This window comes from Anas acuta, chromosome 9 (assembly GCF_963932015.1).
Source record: "Anas acuta chromosome 9, bAnaAcu1.1, whole genome shotgun sequence".
Classification (NCBI taxonomy): Eukaryota; Metazoa; Chordata; class Aves; order Anseriformes; family Anatidae; genus Anas; species Anas acuta.
This window is the reverse complement of record NC_088987.1, coordinates 13,482,173-13,508,503: the sequence shown is the minus strand read 5'-3', so window position 1 is coordinate 13,508,503 and position 26,331 is coordinate 13,482,173. Positions and strand designations below refer to the sequence as shown.

General features: G+C 44.6%; 3 long non-coding RNA genes across 3 annotated transcripts; 1 reads left to right on the top strand and 2 right to left on the bottom strand.

Annotated features, from left to right (window-relative positions):
- Positions 1 to 7,469: 7,469 nt before the first annotated feature.
- On the bottom strand, positions 7,470 to 19,414 carry LOC137861129 (uncharacterized). The gene is made up of 2 exons (XR_011099401.1): positions 18,452 to 19,414; positions 7,470 to 8,855 (listed from the first exon to the last, which is right to left on the bottom strand). It is a non-coding gene; the product is annotated as an uncharacterized lncRNA (long non-coding RNA).
- Positions 19,415 to 19,422: 8 nt separating this feature from the next.
- Positions 19,423 to 25,922, top strand: LOC137861131 (uncharacterized). The gene is made up of 3 exons (XR_011099403.1): positions 19,423 to 19,814; positions 20,345 to 20,443; positions 22,795 to 25,922. It is a non-coding gene; the product is annotated as an uncharacterized lncRNA (long non-coding RNA).
- Positions 20,583 to 22,817, bottom strand: LOC137861132 (uncharacterized). The gene is made up of 2 exons (XR_011099404.1): positions 21,513 to 22,817; positions 20,583 to 21,205 (listed from the first exon to the last, which is right to left on the bottom strand). It is a non-coding gene; the product is annotated as an uncharacterized lncRNA (long non-coding RNA).
- Positions 25,923 to 26,331: the final 409 nt, after the last annotated feature.

Genomic DNA, 26,331 nt, shown 5'->3' with positions numbered 1-26,331 from the left:
ACACTGAAGGGCACAGCCCTGGAAAGTGAGTGTGTTACGAAGCCTCGTGCTCTCACTTGGCACCACATCTTTTGTCAAGGCTCCCCAAGAAGCACAAACAGCAAAGCAACAACCACAGGGCAAGCACCCATCTGCCAGTTTGGAGGTGGAAGAAAATGAAATACCTTGTATATTGAGATCTTTTGTTCTAGGGAATAATGTGCGTGCTCTAGTTAAACAACCTACACCTGGCAAACACTCGGTCCTATTGTTCCCAGTTCTTTGCAGGGTTCCTGGAGTAGAGAAAATCTGCACGGCTAATGTTTCGTTTCATTCCCCTCTGATGCGTGTTGTGAATGACTTTAACTTCAGTCAAACACACCCCTACTGGGCTTAAAAATGATAAATTATTATAATCCTTCTCCTGGAGGGCAGAACGGTTAGCGAGAGCGTATATGAAAGGCTGGTACTTCAGCACAGCAAGTAAATGTGAGCAGGAGAGGGACGGAAATTTGCGGACGCAGTTGCTCAGGAAAAAGTGCCATGATGGATAGTCTTGCTGTGAAGACAGTAAAAAGCCACATGCCACCTGGAAGAACTATTTATGTTTTTAAGGACTTAAAGAGAGCAATGCCTGTTTCTATTTATCAGCATAATTTGCAAAGCAAGAGGAAGGGAACATAAAGAGACTAAAAGCAGCCAGTAAGCTACAATTACAACCAGGCGTTCTGTTGTGTGATCTCACAATTTCTTTTAACAATTGTAGTATTTTCCTATTTTCCGTTTCTGCTCCTGAGACACTATAGACATGTTTTGTCTACAGATGACATTTTCCTCCTGCCAGAATATTCTCTCAGCTACATGTGCTAAATGAATCATTGTAACATGGAGCGGAGGTTTATTTACAGCCATTAGGAACGATTCCCCAGTTTTCTCGGGAAATGGTGGAGGTCACACCTCCTCCTCTACGCAGCTCCCAAACCATTTTTGATGTGAAGAGCACGCTTCCTGTTGAAGAGCACTGTGCTCCGAAATCCATCTTGTTTCTCAGTCAGCTCTGAAGCCTGGCCTAGACAAGCAGATCCTCCACTCCCTCAGCAGGCTTCCTCAACACAGGACCAGCAAAGCTGCAGGGTCACTGGCCCATCCCAGAGAAAAATGATTCCCTCCCAAGTCCAGGGGAGAAGCTTGGGCTCGCAACACCAAGTCTTCTGGTTCCATCTGCTGATAAGGGTGCAGGACACAACCCACGTGTGTTTCAGTGGGGGAAAAACAGAACAAAAAACACACACTTGAATAGCCCACACTCTTGTTTGCCTCTACTGCTTCATCAAAACAAACCTGCACAGGTCTTTACTGAGAGCATTCCACTCTTTGTGGTGCTGATCCAGACGCAGAGATCTGCCTACATTCTGTTGAGCAGCACGAAGATTCAGGCTTGCAATGGTTTCTTTGCTTGAGCTGCAAAGTTAGTTGTTCTACTTAGAAGAAAGTTCAGCCTCTGGAGAAGTCAATGGCAGCACCAGAAGCCTCCCAGGGAACTACTGTGCTGGCAGCCTTCAGTTCAGGGTAAAGGGATTTCACAAGTCTGTCAGAAATGAACTGTGCTTTCTACCTGACTTCCAGGGAGCTCATATCGTGACGCCTGTTACACTCATCTGAGAACGTCTTACTTTGATGTTTCAGAGCTATTAGTAGAGCTTACATGCACCTATTTCACAGTGTTTTTCCCTTTGCTGAGCGTGGATCCCACACCAGTTGTGTGTGGGTGCCTGCTCCCAACCCGTTGGAAGGCTAACGAACCCTGAGCTGCTGTGCTGGATGCCCCCAGCTCGGTCTGAAGCTGCCATTCTGCAGTGCCGCTCTTCTCCTGCCTCTGGTAGCTGCTTCTCGCTTGTGCCAAGAATATCCCCACCCGGCCGCCCCGTGGCAGCAGAACTGCTGCACAACACTGTCCCTGCACAAAGCCAAGTCCTGGCATCCCTAAGCAGAGGTTGGAGTCTGCTGAGTCTCACTGAACCCTTCCACTCAACCCTGGGGTTGAGTGGAAGTACTGGGGTGAGCACAGCAGAGGGCTACAAAGATGATTGGGGGCTGGAGCATCTGTCATATGAGGAGTGGTTGAGAGAACTGGGTCGCTTTCTCTTGGGGGAAGACAAGACCAAGAGGGGATCTTAGCAGTGTGTCTAAATATCTGCAGGGAAGGTGTCAAGAGAATGGGACCAGACTCTTTTCAGTGGTGCCCGGCAACAGGCAAAAACTGAAACACAGATGTTCCAGCTTTTTTACTGTGAGGATGACGGAGCACTGGAACAGGTTGCCCAGAGAGACTGTGGCATCTCCTTCTCTGGAGATACTCCAAACCCACTTGGATGCAATTCTGTGCAGTGTGCTTGAGGTGACCCTGCTTGGCAGAGGGGTGGGACCAGATGATCTCCAGAGGTCCTTTCCAACCTCAGCCATTCTGTGATGAGACTTGTTTCTGTGATGAAGACTGTGATGCCTTGTTTCACAATTTCAACACCGAACAGCTCCTGAAAGCTTTGGGCTTGTCAAAGCATTGCTTTTTATTTGCTCGGTTTGGTTTGCTTTTAAATGCACTGACTCATTTGACCAAGACGTCTAACATTGAGCATCCACATTCCACCTCCACATAACGAAAGCAACCTCTTCATGAGGTTTCTAGTTCCAACTGGCTCTTCCCAAAATGTATGTCACTGCAGGGAGTTCCACATGTCATCCTTTTGCAGTCTCCCAACCAGTCGGGAGAGCTCTTCCTCCAAACGAGGAAGCAAGAAGCCACAGAAATGGTGGGAAGGTTTCTCCTGAACACTAGAGATGAGGGCAAGGGGGCACCTCAGAGTGGCCCCCTCTCTTTCCCCCCCCTGCAGGCCTCCTTTCACATAAGGGCCTCTTCCAGGCTGCAGAAACCCACTCCCAACATGGCCACGCTTGGCCTCGGGCATGGCACGTTGTCATGGGGGCATCGCTGAGGCGTCCTGATGTCACAGTGGCATCTGCCCCCCGCATTGTGACAGGGGCCTATAAAAGCCCCTGCGCCTGGCCCGCCACTCACTCATTTTCCAGAATCTCAGCGATTGCCAGCATGGCTGGACTGAAGAGACGCTGGAAGACAAACTGCCCGCAGCTGCGCGCAGCCAAGTGGTTCATGGAACCACAGTGTAAATGGCGGCGGAGGAGTGACGACGGGTATGGAGCGACCGGTGCGGCAGATGTGGAGCCCATGGAGGTGGATCCACCTCCAGAGGTCGACGAACCGATGGAGGTGGATCCACCTCCAGCCCATGTGGCTTGGCACAATGTCACCGTGCCAGGGCTCCCACCTGCAAGGAAACATCTACACTGCAGGAGCGCCCGGAAAGCTCCATATCCACGGCACAGCCTCCGCCGCCATTAGGGGGGGAGGCCACCCAAATACCATCAAGCAGGCTTGCCTGTGGGGTGGCCTCCTTCCCTATCCCCCTCCCCCATCCCCATCCCCCATCCCCACCTCTCGTTCAGAGGTGTCATCTCTTCTGCTCGGAGTCCCGAGGAGCGGGCAAGAGTGGACTTGACTTCCTTTGGGCTGTTACGCCGGGGCGACAGGAGGCCCCCTCAGAAGGCTGCGCTGGGCCTTGGGTGTCTCAGTCTGAGGATGAGAAGGCTGCCCAACGAGAAGGTGCTTGAAAGACGAAGCTGCGTCCTCCATGGTGGTGCACAGAGACTGCAGCAGATCTGCCACAACGGTGATGGAGACAGCTGCTCCTCTGAAGAAGCAGAAAGCTTCACATCTGCCAAAACGGTGATGGAGGCAGCTGTTCCTCTGAAGAAGCAGAAAGCTCCACATCTGCCAAAACGGTGATGGAGGCAGCTGCTCCTCTGAAGAAGCAGAAAGCTTCACATCTGCCAAAATGGTGATGGAGACAGCTGCTCCTCTGAAGAAGCAGGAGACCTCAGATCTGCCAAAACGGTGATGGAGGCAGCTGTTCCTCTGAAGAAGCAGGAGACTTCAGATCTGCCAGGAAGAAGCACTGGAGTGCAGCCTTAAGTCCACTCAAGATGCTTTGGTACCAGTTCTTATATAATAATAATAATAAAAAATAATAATAATAATAAAAAAAAACAACTGTAAAACAATTGTCCTCTCTTATTTGGTAGCATGTTCGCGACTGTATCTGGTCTCCTGCATGAGAGGTTCCCTCCTTCAGTGGGAATTTGTCTCATAGAGAATCTCCCTAGTGATCATTGTTCTCTATTTCTTCTGTTGCACCTGGCTTTGAAACAGGGTGGAGACAAAGCTGCTTCATCTGCTTTAAGTTCAAACCCCGTTAGAAAGCTTCCAGCCATGGAAGTAGCTGAGAAGAAAGAAGCAAGGAAATACAGTGGGAGACAGCTCTTGATTAACTGTGCTTCACTAAATGCATTGTAATACAAAGTAATGGCACAGGTAGTATCTGCTGCTCCTGGGTGTTTATCTTAAACAGAACAAAGGTCCAAAATGTTGTACATGGTCACTCTGTTACGTAAATGGGTTATACCACATGCACTTTTCCACCCATGCAGTTTGGGTAAAATTTGCTATTGCAGTACAAGGGTACCTCAGTCTTGTTGTTTAAACTTGTCATTTTCTGATGCATAAAGACACCATAATCACCGTTTATAGGCTCAGTATGGAGCAATTTGATGTACAGTTGGTGCCGTTTCCCTTTTCAAACATAAATGAATGTTATGCAATGAAAGGCAGACGTACTGAGGTGTATTAAAAGTATGTCTAAAAGCATCTGCTGCTAAAGTAGAAATGTCAGGAAACTAGACCTGGTTTGGAAAGGTGCAGTGTCTGCCCATTTTGGGGTTTAATGAGATTTCATTACTCTCCTGAAATCCACAGCAAAAGCCGTTTGCATTGTGCTGAGAATATATTTCAGCACAATATTTCTAGTAGTAATTCCTCTCAGCCAAGAGTGTATAATCAGGCTTTGAAAAATGTATTCTTTAATATAAAAACTTTTCCTCTCCCTGATTCATAGTGCAGGGTAGGGAAGCCGTGTTGTCTAATCCAAAGAGCTGGCAAAATAAGAGAGAACAGTAGATCAGTTTTGATATCCTGTAACGTATTACATATTTATCTCCTGTAAGCACACACACACTCAGATGAAAGTTTCACAAGTTTGATTTTAGTATGCATCCAATGGCTATCTAATGGTCAGCTTTTTGTTGTGTTCCTTGTTTTGTCCCAAAACATTTAAAAACTAGCAGACTTCTTCAGTAGAAGAGAGAAATGTGGTCCCAAAACGCAGCTCTTTCTAATTTGCAGATAGGCGGTCTCAGTCAACAACAACAAAAAAAGTATGGTGTCTACCATGAGAATGAGACTTTTTCATATGTATATACATATATGTTTCCTTTGGCATTGAGGGAAATAAGGAAAATAAAAGAAAACATTGTTTTTCGAGTCCTTTCCCTGCCCTGGCTTTGCGAGCACTCTTCTTTCTGTTGTTTTGGTTTCCCTTTTCTATTTTGCTATGGAAAGGAAGGAAATGATTTTTTTCTAACTCTAAAAATTCCTCGTTTTTGAGATGTTATCTCCCTGATCTTTGCTGGCTGTAAATAGAGATGATGCCCTCCGGTTGCTCTTGGCAGAGCGAGGGAGGGGAGCTGAGGGTGATGCTGTGAGCCTGAGGCAAGCAGGCTGCAGGCAAGGTCTCAGCCATGCTGCCAGGAGTCCCAAGGGGGCTCAGCAGCAGCAGCTTCCTCTTCTTTTCCTTTTTTCTTTCCATCTGTGCTTTTACCTGCCTCCTTGCAAGACCTGGCTTTCTTCAGGCTGTGTGACCGGCAGGCAAAGGAGCATCACAGCACTGTGATGCCCTGGGGAGGGATCTTCTCCTTTCTGCAGTTTGGGGCCCTGGGGGGAGGGGGGGGGGAAGCCTTATCAGAGCAAATTGTAGTGCTGCTTCTATACAAAGTTTTAAGCATATGACTGCCTTTGAAGAGCTGCTGTTTGGTGTTCCAGTTCATATGTGCCACATTTAAATCTGCACACCTACCAAGCTTCTTGAGACTTGTAGTTGTGAGGGTACCTAACTACCTTAGCAGTGCCTTACCTCCAGTGCTGACCACCTCCTCCAAACTACGGCAGCCCATGGGAAGTGGAGATTGCTGGACCGGGATGCTTGCTGGAGGTAGTGCACACGTGTACAACACAACTGCTCTTTTCCTTTTTCTCGTAAAACTTCTGTTACAACCCTTAAAAATCATTTAGCATCAGCTTAATTCCACTACTGTAGAAGATCAATGGCAAGATTTGCACCGATTTCAGGGGGGCACCTGTGCAAACCTGACTGCTTTTGCCACCTGTTCTCTGGGATGAAGGCACGCGAGCCTCTGGACCTTAGTGGTGACCAGCTAGCTCAAGCCTGAATGTTTCCTCGCTCCTACATGTAGGTGTGAACCTAACGGATGTTATGGGGATTTGCTAAGAATGGAAGATGAGCAAGGTGTGCGAGAGGGCACCTGGTTACTGTGCATGCAAGACTTCTTTCAGCTAAGAACAGTGATTTGACCATGTTTCTTTGTTGCTCTCCCACAGAATAGGTCACCGTAGCATAGTTTCTGCACAGTTTAGTCTTGAAGTTTCTTGGTACGCTCGTAATGGCTGAAATGTGGAGCACTGGAACAGGTTGCCCAGAGAGACTGTGGCATCTCCTTCTCTGGAGATACTCCAAACCCACTTGGATGCAATTCTGTGCAGTGTGCTTGAGGTGACCCTGCTTGGCAGAGGGGTGGGACCAGATGATCTCCAGAGGTCCTTTCCAACCTCAGCCATTCTGTGATGAGACTTGTTTCTGTGATGAAGACTGTGATGCCTTGTTTCACAATTTCAACACCGAACAGCTCCTGAAAGCTTTGTGCTTGTCAAAGCATTGCTTTTTATTTGCTCGGTTTGGTTTGCTTTTAAATGCACTGACTCATTTGACCAAGACGTCTAACATTGAGCATCCACATTCCACCTCCACATAACGAAAGCAACCTCTTCATGAGGTTTCTAGTTCCAACTGGCTCTTCCCAAAATGTATGTCACTGCAGGGAGTTCCACATGTCATCCTTTTGCAGTCTCCCAACCAGTCGGGAGAGCTCTTCCTCCAAACGAGGAAGCAAGAAGCCACAGAAATGGTGGGAAGGTTTCTCCTGAACACTAGAGATGAGGGCAAGGGGGCACCTCAGAGTGGCCCCCTCTCTTTCCCCCCCCTGCAGGCCTCCTTTCACATAAGGGCCTCTTCCAGGCTGCAGAAACCCACTCCCAACATGGCCACGCTTGGCCTCGGGCATGGCACGTTGTCATGGGGGCATCGCTGAGGCGTCCTGATGTCATAGTGGCATCTGCCCCCCGCATTGTGACAGGGGCCTATAAAAGCCCCTGCGCCTGGCCCGCCACTCACTCATTTTCCAGAATCTCAGCGATTGCCAGCATGGCTGGACTGAAGAGACGCTGGAAGACAAACTGCCCGCAGCTGCGCGCAGCCAAGTGGTTCATGGAACCACAGTGTAAATGGCGGCGGAGGAGTGACGACGGGTATGGAGCGACCGGTGCGGCAGATGTGGAGCCCATGGAGGTGGATCCACCTCCAGAGGTCGACGAACCGATGGAGGTGGATCCACCTCCAGCCCATGTGGCTTGGCACAATGTCACCGTGCCAGGGCTCCCACCTGCAAGGAAACATCTACACTGCAGGAGCGCCCGGAAAGCTCCATATCCACGGCACAGCCTCCGCCGCCATTAGGGGGGGAGGCCACCCAAATACCATCAAGCAGGCTTGCCTGTGGGGTGGCCTCCTTCCCTATCCCCCTCCCCCATCCCCATCCCCCATCCCCACCTCTCGTTCAGAGGTGTCATCTCTTCTGCTCGGAGTCCCGAGGAGCGGGCAAGAGTGGACTTGACTTCCTTTGGGCTGTTACGCCGGGGCGACAGGAGGCCCCCTCAGAAGGCTGCGCTGGGCCTTGGGTGTCTCAGTCTGAGGATGAGAAGGCTGCCCAACGAGAAGGTGCTTGAAAGACGAAGCTGCGTCCTCCATGGTGGTGCACAGAGACTGCAGCAGATCTGCCACAACGGTGATGGAGACAGCTGCTCCTCTGAAGAAGCAGAAAGCTTCACATCTGCCAAAACGGTGATGGAGGCAGCTGTTCCTCTGAAGAAGCAGAAAGCTCCACATCTGCCAAAACGGTGATGGAGGCAGCTGCTCCTCTGAAGAAGCAGAAAGCTTCACATCTGCCAAAATGGTGATGGAGACAGCTGCTCCTCTGAAGAAGCAGGAGACCTCAGATCTGCCAAAACGGTGATGGAGACAGCTGCTCCTCTGAAGAAGCAGAAAGCTTCACATCTGCCAAAACGGTGATGGAGGCAGCTGTTCCTCTGAAGAAGCAGAAAGCTCCACATCTGCCAAAACGGTGATGGAGGCAGCTGCTCCTCTGAAGAAGCAGAAAGCTTCACATCTGCCAAAATGGTGATGGAGGCAGCTGCTCCTCTGAAGAAGCAGGAGACTTCAGATCTGCCAGGAAGAAGCACTGGAGTGCAGCCTTAAGTCCACTCAAGATGCTTTGGTACCAGTTCTTATATAATAATAATAATAATAATAATTAAAAAAAAAACAAACTGTAAAACAATTGTCCTCTCTTATTTGGTAGCATTTTTGCGACTGTATCTGGTCTCCTGCATGAGAGGTTCCCTCCTTCAGTGGGAATTTGTCTCATAGAGAAGCTCCCTAGTGATCATTGTTCTCTGTTTCTTCTGTTGCACCTGGCTTTGAAACAGGGTGGAGACAAAGCTGTTTCATCTGCTTTAAGTTCAAACCCCGTTAGAAAGCTTCCAGCCATGGAAGTAGCTGAGAAGAAAGAAGCAAGGAAATACAGTGGGAGACAGCTCTTGATTAACTGTGCTTCACTAAATGCATTGTAATACAAAGTAATGGCACAGGTAGTATCTGCTGCTCCTGGGTGTTTGTCTTAAACAGAACAAAGGTCCAAAATGTTGTACATGGTCACTCTGTTATGTAAATGGGTTAAACCAACGTGAGTAAAGTTGTGGCTCTGAGATGGGGCTGGTAGAGGAGGGGGGTTGTCATATGTGGGACACTTCTGGCCAAGGGAGAGGAAAGGCGAAACAGGTCATTCATGGGTTCTTAAAAAGCCAAGGGTCAGTTAGTGGCCTGCTCAAGCTTTATTATCTCCTTTTGAAGCACCATCCCCATAGGAACCAAACCCAATGACATTGTACATAGGCTAGAAAAAAAACTCAGGATTTCTTTCCTATGGGAAATGCTGATGTTTTGTGAAAGGCTTTGTTCTGAATTAGAACAGCAAGAATCAGCTTAGAAATATCCAAAACTAAGGACATTTTGGAGAAAAATAAAAGTAGGGAAACCCAAACCATTTTTTTTCCCCTCAATGAAATGGAACAGTTGATTGTTCCCAGCACTGGAGGATTTTCTGCGTGCTTTCTTACTCTGGGGCATTTCCTATGAAGTCCTTAAAGTCAGTGGGACTCTACAGAATTGGGAAGGACAAAGCCCCAAATAACAGAAACAACAGCTCTCAAGGCTCTCTGCCGAGGAGACCAGAGTAACCCATCTCACACTCAAGCTGGGAAGCCTGGAGCTTCCCACTTCCAGACATGCTATCAGGCAGCACAGAAGGCCTGAGGTCCCAACCACCCCTGCAGCCCATACGCAGACCCTGAGCTTGGACCGGGAGTCCCTGAGCATCAAGAAGGCAGTGAGAAACCAGACAGCTCTCTGTTAGCAGCCCACGAAAATGTCAGCAAGAGGTTGTCAAACAGCCAGGTTTCCTCAAACATTTTGGTTTTGACATAACTGACATTTTCCAACAAACCCCTTCTCTCAGGGGGAAAAAAAAAAAAAGTGTTCTTGGAAAGTTCCCATCCAACTGTACTTATGATACATACCTACAGAAATAGCATTGCATTTAAAGCCCTTTCACGCCTAATTTATATGGACCCTGTGAAAAAGGAGCACGATTGCATGTGATGAGTGCCTAATAGTACGCCGTATCTTCCTGCGAGAAACCATCTCAGAGCACAGTGTATCCACGTAACAGTCATGTATCACAATCTGTATGTGTCTGGCTCTTAGTCACTGAAATAACACCTTGGTATTTCATTTTTGTGACTGCTAATTAGAGCGTAGTACCTTCCTTTGTGGTAACATATTCTCATGCACAGCTTGACGTTGAAGTACACACAGATTGCCTAGGGAAACGCGAGCTTTTTCTTTTTTTTGGTGTGATAATTGATCTGAACTTGCCTGCATTCATTTCCCTCAAGATGCTTCAGATTAAGTGAATGAACCTTTTGTCTGAAGTGCTGAGTAAAAGGACCGCACGCACTGCAGAAGGCCCAGTGCTCCTACATCCACAATCACTTTTCCACTTTCCCTCTACCTGCTTCTCAAAACAGTCTCCTCACCAAACGTCAGCCCGAAGCAGAATTCTGCTGAGTTCAGAGGCAGAGATGCACCGAGATGCTTTGCTCAGGCAGACCACGTACCCAGTAGCACTGTTCAGGTTAATGACCTGATGATTAGCAGCAGCAGACACCTTTGCAGGCAGAAGAAAATGACAGTGAACTTTGCTCTCTTACAGTTTCATACATCGCTGCACCCTGGGAAGGAGCAATCTCCTCCCCAAATCATGACCGGCCACTTACCAGGGGTGTTTTTAACCTAACAAAGGCTGAGCAACCTTTCATCTTTTTTTTTTTTTTTAAAATGAGGTGGAATCACTGTCTTAGCAACTCTGAAATGATTTCCTAAAAAATGCAGGATGGAACTGGCAATTATATCCACTGAAAAAAGGTCATGAAATGGCAATTGCTACAGGTCAACAATATAGCAGATCTTGCCAGCATTTGAGCAAAGGAGATGCTGGTGAACAGATTAAAGAGAAATCACCAGCAGCAGGTCCGATATCCCCAGTTCTCATCAGGGGCCATGCAGGATCAGAATTTTGCTCTTCACAATGGACATCGCTCCCTGCTCCAACAGGCCCCAGGGTGTAGCTGCAGTCTCAAGGACCTTTCCATCCTCTTGGCCCTTGCCTTTTATTCCCCCAATCTGCCAGCAGTACCTGAGTCAGGCACAACTTCCCACAGAACAGTTGAGGAGATCATCTCCCCCAGCTCCCCAACCAAAGCAGGAGCAACTGTGCAGTCTGACCAGGTGTCTCAGGGCTTTGTCCAGTTACATACTGAGTGCCTCTAAAGGCTGAGATCCCACAGCCTCCCTAGTCAACTATTTCACAGTTTAATCACCCTCACCACAAATCATTTTGCCTTATATTTAATAGGAATTCCTCTGCTACAACTCGAGCCTGGCTCCAGCTCTTCCATAACCAGAGGCACCCACAGAAGACAACGAGCTCTCCCCCACCCTACCCCAGCCCTCCCTCCTCGGGCTGAAGGAACTCCTCACCCACCTGCCTGTCCCAGTCTGCTCTGCACTGGGAAGTCCCAAACAGCTCCCAAACAGCTGCCACGCAGGGTTTCTGACAGTGCCACGGTCCATGGCCTGTTGCACGTCCCCACCATCACTGCGTGGTTCCAGCTGTCCTGTGCGGCTGGAGCAGCACCTCCAGGCCTCGCGTGTTTCAGTGTGCTCTTCGCTACTCCAACTGCCCATGAGACAGGCAGTTCGTGCTGGGCTATGCTGGAGACAGCCAACCAGAGCAGTGAACAGGAGACTGCTTCACAGCAGACAGTTACCTGGTCACTGCTTTAAATATATGCAACAGGTGGCATTTTGCTGAGCTGGAGTGGAAAAGTGTTTCCAGTTCTACTTGCTAGAAATAAAGAAGCCATCAAATCAGCAGGAATCACAGGCCCACAGGCATTCTTATACTGGCTTATGCTGTCTGTATGCCAGAAATAAGAAAAAGATTCACGAAAATTTTTCACACACGCTCCCTCCCTGCCCACATCTCCCAGCAAAACGAAGAGTCATGCTGCAGCCATGCTGTCCTGGGCGTGATGATTTCGATATGTCATCCCACCCTTCCCATGCACGTACATGCACAAAAGCACCAAAACAAAGGTCAGCATTTTTCAGGAGTCCCCAGTCGTGACCACCAGTTTATGCCATCTCCGTGCTTGTACGTTCGGATTAACACACAACCACCCAGGCCTGCCTTTGCTGCACTCGTGGCCAGGAGGAGACCACCAGATCCCACGGGAAGTGCAGGGGCACTGTTCATACCAACATCACAAGCACAGCAAAAACATGGCCCAGGAACAGAGCCAACGTTACCACTTTCACTGTGAGCAATGTCAGCCCAGTACTTGCCTCAGGCACTGGGTGCACAGAAACCCAGCATGACACTGTGTCCCCCAAACCCACAGTAACACAGAGCCTGCTTTGCACGAAATACAACATAAACACCTGAGAAATGAGAAGGGCAGAGGGACAGAGGCTAAGTACTATCCAAAACACCTTTGAAACCTACTCCTGGTATTTTACCTGTACCACCAGATACCCCTTTCTGACGGACATCAGCTACGGCCACACAACAAGCACCTGCGTGTGGGCTGGGGGAAGCTTATGCAAGAGAAGCAGGTTGCTCTTCAAAGCTCTTTTACATAACATGGCTGCTGAATTCCTCCATGGCTCCTAAAAACACTTCAACCAGAAAAACACTCTGGATGACTGAGCAGCACAGGAGGAACAAAGTGTAGCTCAATTCCCAACCTGACATCTGCGCATCTTTCAATCTAGGAGCAACACAGGAGTCTCCTGTGCATCACATTCCCTTCTCAGACTCCTCGGGGAGCGCCCTGCTGAGAGCCCGCAGTGCCCATATCTTGCTGTCACCTGTGAGCGTGGGCCAGAGCCAACAGGCAGCTCCAGCACACAGAAGGTGCAAGCGTGGGCATGCAGGAACATCTTTTGGAATGGGGCTGACTGGAGCGGTGGCCTTTAGGACAGACTGGCGTTAAAACAAACAAACAAAAAAAAAAAAGAGACCGTGCTTACGCAGCAAGGTAATGCTGAACTCTTTTTTTCCAAGGAGATAGGTAAAACAACATAGAGAATGTAATGGAAAAAGTGTTCTGGCAGTAAACTTTTGACAGCCAAAATCCAGCATAAAAGGGCTACTCCTCCTCTACCCTCTTTTTTTTTAAAAGGGAAGTTTGTACTTTTTAATAGTAAAATGTGGTGTCAGTTTTATCAGCGTTTCCAGAAAGCCATTTATTAACTAGCACTTGTGTGAATTCCCTGTGCACATAATGGAGCTCTCCCCTGTGGTTTCTTACCCGCAGATCCCAGAACTAGAAAAACCCACCTGGAGGTCACCTCTCGCAAGGATGCAATTCTCTGCTGTCTGAAAACATGATAAAGCTGCTTTCCATTCATTTCTCAGTGAAGTGCCGGATTTCCTGCTCTATTCTACTTTTTCAGGACAGGCTCCCTACTTAGTGCAAAGAGCAAACTGTCAGCTAAGCAAAGAGCAGGGTTGGGAAAAAAAAATAAAGAACAGAGCTGAAAAAAACCATTTTGAAGAATGGAAAACATTGACTTTTATCAAATCAGAACCAGTTTAGAAGTGTTCCATCTGAAGGACTGAAAAAATATGATTTAGCTACAGGGGTACTCAAGTGAGTATCGATAAGAGCTCTCCAGTATGATTTCACACCTCACGTTGATACATCTATTCTTGCAGGAGGTAAGCTCAAAAGGGAAATCTATTGCCACAGTGTACTAACAAACACGTAACGCCTCTGAGTTGTGCGCTGAACACATTAGCCTGAGAACAATAAGGCAGCAGGAAGCTGGGAGGCAGCAGCCCCCTGGCTGACACCCACCCCAGGTCCACACCTCAGCTGAGTGGATGAGGGGGCCCATTACCTGCCGCTGGGGCTGCGTGCCACCCCGTCCTGCCTCTGGCACTGCTCGTGCCAGTGGGACGGGACATTTCTGCAAGGGGCACGTTCGTTAGCAGCTCTCGTGGATATGGCACACACAACAGGGGCTCTAGGGCTGGTCTAGAAGCAGAAGGAAAAAAATAAAATCATCCTTACTCAAATACATCCATGCACTGTGTAGCGTAAGTGAAGACTCTTCATACCAACCAGTGGGAAAACAGGTAGCAAAAAGCAGGCAACAGAAACGCTCCTCGCAGAGCATGGCTACACAGCTCCCAGAAATACGGTCATGCAAACAAAATAAATTGCCAATACGTTGGCAATTTAAATGAAAAGCCTTGGCTCAAGGAATACAGTTTTTATGCCAGAACAGTGCAGAATATGTTGTCCTCTGGGCAAAACAAAACCAAGAGTATTTTTCTCTGTTTCTGCCTTAATTACTTCTTTGGAAAGAAACGGCCACTTCAAACTAGGTCAAGATGACAAATCACAGTAAATAAAGACTGCTGTGTTGGTTCATCAAAATTAGGCTCTTCAGCACTTTTGGGGGCTTAGTGGGGTTCCACAGAACTGGTGAACCTGGCTGGGAAGCCCACGTTAACCCACAGGAGCTGGACACCAGGCGCAGTTCATCACAGTGAGATTTTGGAAGCTGCACCAGCGCCTCCAGAAAAAAGGTCAATTTAGTATTCTGCCTTCAGGGGAGGAAGTGTTTCCACAGACCAAACTGAAGTGTTGTTAACCCTGAACAAAAGTACAATAGCACTCTTCAGTAGAAAAGAGTGATCTGCCAGCAGTGGCAGATGAAATACAACATGCCCCATAACACAGTATAAAGACATCCTCAAACCTCCTACTTTACAAGCGATTCACTGAAGAACTGTACGTAAGCAGGAGAGAGTCAGACACTATGGTGCGAGAAGTTGGTGCTTTAATAAAGCACTGAGCAGATCTGGATAGTTAAGAATCAGTAGGTACATATACACAGCAATAAGATAAATAAGCAAGTTTAAAAAAAAGAAAAGGCTTCTCAGTACCTCTACTTGTCAAGAGTCAAACAGGGAAAAATATTTTCTATATACACTGATGAGATTATAAAAATGTGACCAGATGTCTTTTATGCCTCGTAATACCCCGAGAACCTCTGAGACATCTGTAGAAAATGCTTTGAGGATATCATTTTGAAAAGCTGCCTTCTGCTTCCCTTCACTAATATTATTTCCCTTAACAGTGGACACAGATCGACTTCAAACAGATGTTCAACTCAGAACAATCCGATTCTCTTCATTTTAACAGGATAAGGAGGCTAAAATAAGTATATTAACTTGAAGGCCCTAGAGGAATAGTTTCTTGCTTAAATAGTACTTGTACTGACGAACAGAATCAATAAAGAATTAAAAAGGTAGAAGCTGCCCCTACCAGCCCATGTTTGTATTTCCAAGTTAGTTGCATAGCATCTTCAAACCTTTATTTTCCAACATTTTTCATGTTGAGTAGCAAAACTTAATCATACCATAAGATAAATTTTGTCTTGTTTCATTTTCTAATTCACATGAAGCCAGCAGCAAAGTCACAGACGATTTAAAGATGAGCTCTATGCACACTGCCTGATCCACCTGAACCAACTGCAGGTGAGCCACTGGAGCTAAGTCAGGAGTAATTGGATTGCTCGTTACTTGAACGAAGGCTGTCAAGACAGCAAGACAGCTATTTGCATTGGTCTGCCCATTGGTTATTTGCTCGTTGGCTAAAGCTACTTTATTTTTAATCTAATTTCAGATTGCTACAAAAAGTTTACTTTTCATTTTACAAGGAAGCTAGAAATATCAAAGCAAACAAAATGTGTTCATTTTATAATAAAAATGCATGTGTAAAACCATTTCATAGTTAGAAAGGGATACATCCTAACTTTTTATTTATTTTTTTCTTCTTTGAATAATAAAGTAACAGGAATTCTGTTTGAGATTGCAAAACTTTGTGGTGGACTAGAATTTTTTTGAGGGGGATGGAGGGGCAAATTCTGGTGAAAAAATTTAATGTGGCTCTTCTTGGAGCTATGGAATTCCTGTGGTACACACAATGGAAAAAATCTTGTAATGATACAAGTCTGAAAGCAGCAACAGCTGGGTAGGTCTGGCATCCTCAGGCTTCCTGATGGTCTCTTACACAAATTAACAAAGAACATACCCTTACGAACCACGGGGCACGTTTCTGTCCCAAACACAGCTAAGAAATGTGAAGTCACCCAATCATGCCGGAGAGCTGCGCAGCAGCTTTGGCTTTGCACCTATTTCTTTGCTCCAGCTCTTTCTCCTTCCTGAAAGATCTCCAGGGCTGCCAGACAGACAGCAACACTGCTCCAACCAACATGAAATGGACGCTGCTTGTTGGATGCTAAGGCAACCTCCAGCGATTGATTTACTCCTCTGGAGCTGCGGCCCAGGGGTCTGCGGAGGATTCAACAAGAGCCACCCCACACCTCTTCATGTATCAACTGTGCAAAGACCCAAAAAAGGAAAGGCATTTGGCATTTCAAGTGCCGGACAGATGGATGGGAGGAGTGGTACTTGGAATGTCGAATGGTGTGAATGAAGCATTTGGGGATGGGATGGATTTAAAACATTACATAGTGAGCATGGTGTACTGACAAAGTCATTGGCAGTAGGAAATCTGGTTATGTTTCAACAGAGCAGCCAATCAATTAAGATTTTATTCTAGTTTTGGCTCTAGGTTTGCCTCTGTAGCCTTTCACTAGACACCATTCCTACTAAAAGTCAGTTGTATTTATACCACGGTTGAAAATTGCATTGGTGAGTTGCTATGACTAATTTTATGAAGAACTGACAAAGTTAAGTTTTAATGAAGAGAGCAGAGTGGATAGTATTTAGAGGGATGTGGAGGAGTAAATCTGCATGCAGCTCTTAAAGTCAAGATAACTTTGCAGCTAAGGATTAATATACATTCTTCAATTATTTCCTGCATATGTCTGCATAGGGATGGGAGAAACAGGAGAGGGAACTAGGAGACCAGTAAATAAGAGACAAACTGAAGAATACAGTCATTTTGCACAGTTGGCAGGATATCTGAGATTAAAATAATTGTTATCTTACTCAGATTCAAATCAACAACCAGGGGATGAAAATAGTTCAAAATGAGTATTCTGCAAATTGCCATAATTAGGAGTTGTACTCGGGACTTTGTAGACTATAGGCAGATACCCTATCAAGCAAGCTAGGAAGCACACATCTACAGAAACTCTATTTATTCCCTCTTATGCATTGTCTGGATTACTGTAGCACAGCTCTAGCTTTCAGTAAGGCCTCTCAGAAGCCCGTCCTGAAAGCTTCCTTCTGGATTTCATGCTTGTACACTACTACCAGTTGTCACTCTACAAACCCTCTTCCACTTTCTGACACTTTCTCAGTGTGTTAAAAATACACTGAGAAATACAACTAGGAGCACATTTTCATCCCTCCATGTTTGCCAATGAATGCAAAGTCCATTTTTTTTTTTTTTCCCCAAATAACCTTTTATTTCTGAAAAATCAGATGAAGACTCTGCACCACTGGCATCCACTCTGGACACACTGCTGTGATACTACTGCCAATGATACATGTATGTGCATCAAGGAGGAAAACTCTGGAGTTTCTAGATTTTCTTTTTAATTAAAAATTTTAAACAGCCAATTATTTCACCAACAACCTCTGAATGACCTTGCACAAGCTGCTTTCTCTCTTCCCTCCCTTCTATTCAGGATTTATCATCTTTACAGAAGGGACTGTCTGAACAGGCACAGTGCATACCACGGAGGATCCCTCATTTCAAAGTAATAAGTAGCGATACCAAACGGTGACAGAGGTCACACAAATTAGAGAGAGAGAGAGAGAAGATAAAGCATGAGAGATTTATCACTGTTTCCTTTGAGTCACAAGAATTTTCCTCATGTTAGGTTTACGGCTAGAACAAGGCAGATCCAACAGTGCTTTCACAACTCATCTAGGCACAGAATAGTATTTTATATTTATTCATCCTTTTGTTTTATCCATATGTAAGTAACAAGTTTGTCTGTGGTGAAAAGTAGGAAAAATTCTTGGTAGGGTCCAACACCAAGTCTCACACACAGTCTGTGGGACAGAGCAAGCTTTCTCCTCACCATGAACTGACTTTCCCCAATGCTTTTCAAGGCAAATTCACAACCCCAAGAGAAAGCAGTGGTAGCATGCTGCAGAGTGTCCCCACAGCCGGCCCCCATCTCTTTCAGCCACCACTTTGTCCTGCAGTCACCGGCCTGCACCATGGGCCCCTTTCTGCTGAGGAGAGGTACTGGAAGCAAGCCCATGGTGGTCCTATTTCTCAGACCTACGTAGCAAGGGACACCACACAGCACACCCTGAGTTTACCCATGACCCTGTACAACACTATATAACAGGCAGAAAGCTGTACAGACAAAGCACTCCCCACCAGGAGTGGGCAGGAAGCCCCACAGGGCCTGTAGGGGCCTCAGCCCTAACCGAGCAGGCCCACCCCATCTCTGTCCCACTCCCCACTCACGTTTTATCCTCTGCATCAAGCTGGCGCTGTGGCTTCTCCTCAGGAAGGACGAGGCAGGATCACTCTGCATCCCCACAGAGAGCTCCTTCAGGAGGACAGTGAGGAAAGGCACCTGCAGCTCCCTGGCCGAGGCCTCCTCACCCACCTCCCCCTGCTCCCTATAGGCCCCATGGGCAGCAGCCATGTGCTGTGCCACAGGGAGACCCGTTAGTGGGGACAAGCTGCAGGTGAGAGGCCAAAGAGCAGCAGCTGCCCCTCAGCACCACCTGTGCCGAGCTGGGGTGGCTCTGGGGCCCTTCCGCCCCTCATGACATGGGCAAGGGTGCCTCACTCGTGCCCTGAGGTGAGGACAGGGACTCCTCAGGCCCTGCCCTCAGATGGAAGGGGTCCCAGGGCAGGGCTTGGGGGTGCCAAGCCCCAGGCAGCAGCAGTGGCTGTGTCCTGCACATACTGAGCAGCTGTCCTGTGAGAGGCCTTTGATTTATAGAACTTAATAGCTCAAAATGCCAAGAAAATCAAAGGAAATCCTTCATGATATACTCTGAGGAAGAAGGAAATGAAAACTCTTCAATACTGTGGAAGGGCAACCTGATATTTTTATTATAATTATTATTATTATTTTTTAACCATTAAACATATTTCTTCTCTTTTGCTGACTGTGAGCTGTCTTAATTTTGTGTTTGCTTTTCTGCTGGCTCATGTGTATGCTTTTAACGGAAGCGCTGGCCCATCGAAGGCAGCTCCAACAGCTGCCAAGAGAGGCCCAGCCTTGCAAGGCAATTTCCCTGTCAATTCCACATGTGCACCTGTGTGTCAGGGACTGGCAACTTTTTTGGCACTTGGTACAAAGCTAGTGGGTATTTTCAAACCTACTTTTGAGCCCAGAACTGTCAAGTGAAAAACAAACAAACAAAACAAACAATCAAACAAAAAAAACAAACCACCTTTTTTTTTTTTTTCTCCAGGTGGCAGTCACTCAAATGAGAGGACTACAGAAATCCATTCCAAGTTAGACCCAACTCCCTAAATGTGTTTTTTATAGGGATGTACAGCATTAAAAGGGTCTGTACAACTGCTCTATTTAAATTCCCTTTAACCATTCCCATCTCTTTTGATATTTTTTTGAGATTTTGTGTGAAAAGAACTCAGTAAACTTAGTCCTGGGAGTCAGTTTACAAGACATTTTTCCATTATCATTTTCTGTTCCTGTTTCCTCAACTAACCTTCTTTTCCCCAGTATTTGTACCTCACTTTGTCCAGTCCTTTTGCCATTGCTCACTGTCTTAGTTATCTTCTGGTTCTGCGTTCATCATCTCCTATCTTCTCTCAGAAGAAAAAAAACACCACACGATGCAACTGTCCAGTAAGTTACTGCAAAATAAATTATTTAATTTCTATCTGGAAATAAATCAATTCAACAGCATTGTATTTTTGTTTGTTTTGTGTGTGTCTTTTTTTTTTTTTCTGTTCTTGTTTTTACCTCTTTGGAGGGGTTACCTTTGCCTTTTGGTAGCAAATGAGAGTTTATTGCTGAAGAAGCAACAGATAAACTAATAATATTTATTTTTCATGTTGCCAATGACTGTTCATTAGTGCATCTGGAGAAAGATGAGAAGCAAGATTAAAGGGGTTTGTATATGTGCATCTGCCTTAATATAGAAGTGAGCTTGGTCCAGCTATCTGGCATTAGAATAACTCAGTACAAATTGCTTTAATTAAATACCTAAGTCATATGTGGATTCTTCCACATAGTAGGGCTGCTTAAAAAGGGAAATATCTATAGGAAGCTATTAGGAGGGGAAGGGAAACTGAAAGACTAAAGAAGGTTAAACCTCACTAAAGAAAACCTGATAAAATAAATCCTCTCCATCTTCTCCCCTGCTGCACACACAGATGTTTGCCAACCCCAGTGGAACATGATAGATTACAAAGGAATTTCTTCCAGAGGATATCTTCAAAGGATGTTCACAGATGCGTTTTAAAATAAATTGGGTGGGTATTGAATTCACATCATTATACTATATATACTGCTCATTTCTTCCTTTGTGGATGACTCTTGGGGATCCCTCTCTCATTAGGTCCCAGGCAGGAAAAAGCCACTTATTCATTAACTGCAGGACTGTCTGATCTGTTTTTTTTTTTTTTTTTTTTTTTTTTTTTTTTAATTATTATTATTATTTTTTCCCATCGATCAATTAGTCATCATCCACAAAAGCCATAAAATGCAAAATGCACCTGCTTTCAGTCTCCCATGGATAGTCTCTCTTTGGTGAAAGCAGTCACTTTCAAGTGTTCTTTACAAAAGAAAATACGGGTTAAAGGAGAACTTGAGCCTCCACCTCAGCTGATGAGGTTGTAAGTGTACTCTCAACTTCTTTTGAGTGGAATAATAAGTTTGTTCCTCTCTACAATTTGTGGTGTTATGAAGGTAAGAAAGAAAAGGTGTGAAGCTCAGCAAAGGTCCAAACCAGTAGTCTTAAGAGAAAATATTTACCCTTCAATAACATAGGTAAAGAATTCAGTTCATATTTCTCAGAGTATCGTGAATATCCTGATAGGATGTGAATTTTCCTTCATATGTAATAATATAATATAAGGTGGAAATAGCAGGAGTAGAATCTGGGAATGTTTTCTTTTGCACTGTAACTGTGATTCTTCTCCAGTGTCAGAGTATAACCTCCATTTTGCTCCATAAATGATCTTTTATAACTTGATGCTTAGTTCACTCAGTCCAACCCAAATTTTTTTCAGTATCTAGGACAAACAAAGAAAGATGACTTTAAGCAGTTTGATTACATTCTTATGATCTGCCCATCTTGCTTTTTTTTTTGTTGTTTTTTCATTTTTTCCCGCTCCCCTCAAAGAGACGCTATGCCCAGGGACAAAAATATGTGGAATTTGGTGCTGATAAATTTAAATAAAAACCTGGAACTGAAGGGAAAAAAACTTTTATTCTGTTGCTCACTGGAAGGAATATTTTGTTTTCTTTACACTTGCTGTGTATACACTCTAGGACCCTGCATATGAGCCTGGAATACTATCAAAGTCATAGTGCTCTTACCTCCAGATGGCTTTGTTCATTTCTAGACTTGCCATTAGAAAGGAAAAAGTAGAGAAGACACCAGAGTTCAAAGACAGGTGTTAAATATTGATAAGAAACAGAAGAGGCAAGCCTCTCTTGGTGGAACTGAAAAAAAGATCTCCTGCTATTATTTCACTGATGGGCTATTTTAAAGATGTAATGATTACTAAATACCATGCAAAAGGTTAATGAGCATCTGCTGTTATTCTTTCTCTGAATAGAAGAATTAAAAAAAAAATCACTTCTGGAAGATAGCTTGAATCTAGGAGCATGATTTAAAACAGCTGGGCAGTTTAAGATGATAAATGGAAACATAAGTGTTTACAAAGCAAAATAAGAGGGGGATGGGTTCTTGCAATGGTTCAGGGAAAAGTCTGGAACTCTGAAGAGAATATGCACTGTGCAGTGTGGTACAAGGATGTATATTTATTTGGGGGATCCCAGATCCATTGTTAAAGCAAATTCAGAGCACAGAGTTAAATCCTGGAGGTAGAAGAAATGTATCCAATGCATGAGTGATTCCATTACTCTCCTTTATGTTTTTTGTAATTTTCTCACATCCTTAGTCTCTGCTATTTTCTTTCCTGGGGTAGGTTGTTTTAGACAGAGATGGTCCACCAGTCCAATCAGGAATTGTACTGCTTAACTCTTCTCTCATGGGACAAACTGGTAACTTTGAGTAATGCATTTTTTCTTCATTTCTGCTCATCTCTTTAATCACAATTCTTTCCATTTACTGACTTCCCTTCTTTTTAAGCTTTATGCTTATTGATTTTTGAAGATAACCATTAAAGACATGTACTCATTTCCATGTACCATGAAGTTAGTTTCGGAGTTCTCAAAAGAACATCTGCCGAAGTAATGAGGACTGACAGTTCACTGACCTTTGCTCATGAGACAACACAAAGTGCTGTCTTATACAATCATAAAAGTGAAGCACCTTAGAGTCATTTATTATATCACTACCTTGCTTTGTTCTCAATAAGCAATGAATTAACCCTTCTTGTACCTAGGAGTTGATTATTCAGCCACTGTTAACTTTTATGCAGCTTCATGTCTCAGTCTGGCTCCCCTAGAAATGCTAGCAGAAATATTCTTTAGTTTTTCTCTGGAGCATGTCCTAGATATGCTGGGGACTAAAAGCCTAGGTACCCACAGGTGAGTGTCCATTGTAGCTGGCCAGTATTAAATGCTCCACAGTGGTTTGCTCTTTTAGCTCTTTAAATCACAGCCACAAATTATTTCTTGGTCTTTTTTTCAGGAGAACAAAACACGACATTGGCAGCAGTAAGCACTTCATCTCTTGCCTTAGACTCTATGAGAACCCACAACCCTGTACATGAAGCAAGAGATGTGCCCAGAAATGTAGCCAAGGAGCTGCCTAGGCAATGAGAGACTGAGGTGTGTCTCAAGCTCTTTCACTGGGACAGAGATCCTTATTTTGTAAGTGGTAAGGAATTATGTTCTTTTTAGAATTCACTTTGTGAAACCATCCCTTTAGAGTCTGTTAGATGAGCCAGCCTTTCTGATAAAACCTTTAAGGAACTGAAAAAATTTGCTGATACATACAGGCTTTTCTGCACATCTAGGTATCTGTAGATGCAAAGAAATAGGTAATAGCACAAAACTGAGGCAACACTGATCTGCCTGTTTGTAAGACAAGCCTCATTTCTGGAGAACAGCTGAGCACTGAGGGATAGGAAGGCTTGAGATGACTCCTGGCTGCCAGCATGGAAGAAAGACAAAGATTAAACAATCATATGGCTGTGCTCTGCACCACTGTAGGGCCACCTTTAACTCTAATATTAGTAAAATAGTTTTGGGGATCTCTGTTTTGGCTTACTGGGACAGGATAGATAGCACTTTGATATCTAGATGTTTCATTCAGTACATGTTTAAATCTTCCTGATGTTGGATATGCTGTTATGTATTTCTGTCTGAATGAAGCCAATGCCTAGATTTTTGTTTGTTTGTTTTCTTCCAATGAAGGGAGACTGGATGATAGCAGGCTGCATGAAACAGGACCAATCATATTCTTATTAGCTCATTTTGCTATCTGACAGTATCAATCTTACGCTTTTGACTTTCATTTCAGACAAAATAAGCTGCCACTCCTAGTTACTTGCGTAACTGTGGGTATGGACATAATCTTGTAGGCAACATCAGAAACTCAGTATTCACCAGTGCATTTACTTCTGCAAATTCCCATTCTGCTTATAAGAAAAGGTCAGGGTAGTTACCACCATGTAGTAAGTTAACAAATACTGATTTTCTTAATTTGTGTTGATTTTTTTCAGATTTCACCCACAGTAAATATAATTTATTCTTTGCAAGGAGAAAAAAATTAAGGCTCTGGGAGGTTAATGAACTTGTTTGTTCACACTGTTCTAATAGATTACATGCCAGAGTAGGAGCCAAAAACACGAATTCTGATTGTGTTCTGAAATGCACTTGCAATGTAAGAGTACAGTTCCCTGAGGTTCATTTTCCCAGACAGACAATGAACTATGGGTCTCTTCATCTGAGGTTAATTGGACTCTCTGTACCTTTCCTTAAATTAAAGAAATGCCCTGAGGAAATTGATGCACCAAATGTGTCTCAAGAACTTCACATCCAGTTTAAGGTGGAACTCAAGACGGGAAAGTGGTGAGTAGTGACCACAAGCTGAACGCAGCTGCAAAGCAGCGCATAGCAGGTATGCAGGTAACATGCATACATTCCAGGGAAAAGCAAAATCACCACCACTCTTAGGAGTTTCTTATTCTGGAAAAATCTTGAGGAAATCCACATTTTATACACAGTACAACTAGGGTACTTTCTAGAGCTGCAGACTGAGTTACTCTAATGAATTATTGATTTTGCAGCTAGAAAGGTCTGCTCACTTCTGGCTGAGAAAAGAGAGGACAGACACCTAAACAGTTTGTGCAGTGTAATAAAGGGAGCAGGTTCCTGCTGCCCCAGCACTTGCTGGAGTCAACAACTAATGGGTTGTATGAAAAAGGAAGTTTTTTTGTTTGTTTGTTTGTTTTTAAAGGATAGCTCTGAAACTGGAGGGTTGTTTCAAGCCTAATTCATCCTTTCTTAATCCTGCTTGGAAAAACATTAGCCTAAACCACCAGCATGCTCCAGTGCAAACCCTGAGAGAAAACATGGGCCCCATGAGAGGGTGCTGTTTTTCCCCAGGGATCAGAGAGAATAATGCTTACTGAACCATGGGAGTCAACTCTGTAATAGATGAGTTTTCTTTCTTCTCTGTGGACATTTTCAAGTTCCAGGTGTTATCTTGGACATACAACTGGGGAGCCAGAAGGCCTTAAATGCTGAGTAGCCAGTGAGTGAGTAGCCAGTGAGTGAGCAGGGCTCACAGTAGTAGCAGTACACAGTACACATCTTGTGTAATCTCCTTCTCCTTGTCTTGGCAAACTGCTTTCATCTGTATGTTGTTTTCTTGAAAATGTGGATGATGAGAAAAGTAGTAATCTGTCCTGTCAGACCTAAACCTGTAGGTGCAGGACATGGGTTTCTGTTGCTTTTAGAATTCCTTCTTTCATGTAAAGTTAACTCTGGGTACACAATCTCCTTGGCACACAATAAACGAAAATAAAACTCAGCTCTTCCTTACACAAGGAGTGCTTTCAGTGTGCTCTTTTGAGATGATTTGTGGTTCGTGTTGGGTTCCTGAGTTAATAATGATTTCACAAGCATACTTTCAAAAAAAGCTGACTTTCTCAAATGTAAAACTGAAGTGTAGAAAGACTTCCTCCACTAGAGTCACACTGCTTCTGTCAGGATTATCAAGCTAACCACCAGTCTAGTGAGTCAATGGTTGCATTTGGAGCTACACCATACTGGAACCCCTACAGGACATGCAAGGTGAAATGCTCTCCTTTTTCCCAGGGTTTTGGTATGACATATTCTAGACATATTTCAGAGCCAAACTGACATATTGCTTAAAATCAAAACCAACAACAAATATGTTAGGAAAGATTTGGTTTCCTGATGGGAAAAGCAAGACTTTCAGTCAAAGATGAACTCTAATACCACTATTAGGGAACATTGGTGAGGCATCTCATCAGATCTGGTATGTTCTGTGTATCTTTGGAAAGTAAGTACTGAATCAGGTGAGAAGCAAAGCCTTTTAATAACCTTACAAATTCGAACCATCAAGGAAGCAGTTTTTCTTAACATCTCTGGAAAAAGAAACAACATCCTTTGAAGTGGAGACAGGTTGGATTTCAGAATGAAGCAGTTTCACAGAATTAGACACCTGCTTAATTAGAGGATGAATGCAAAATTCTTAAACTTTAAAAGGTTTTATGAGGCAGCACTTCAGAGAATAAGCATTCCTCTAGCATTGGCAGAAAAGAGCTGCTAGCTATTATCTTTGGAGATGGATCAAAAATGAGTATATTAGCAAAAAGCACTCTACATAGATGGTGAGAAGAGCTGTATGTAACTCCAAAACCTCAAACAGGAAGTATTTTCAAAGAATCAGGGAAAACTGGAATTATGGGTGCTTTAGAAGCACCACTCAAATCATCATGAAACCAGAAAACAAAGTAAGTAAGAACAAAACAAACAAACAAAGAAACAGGTAGGTAGATAGCAGGAATACAGTCATTTAAAGACTTATTTTTAATATTTATTTCATGATACTGTTGTGGTTCTATGGTCTTTACCCAACCCATTTTGGGAATACTAGGAGAACCTCCTAAATATTACCAAAACAGGAGATAAAAGAGATAAGCAGGAAAAAAACAGCCTTTCTAACAGAACAATGAAAAGAAGCTCATGGGAA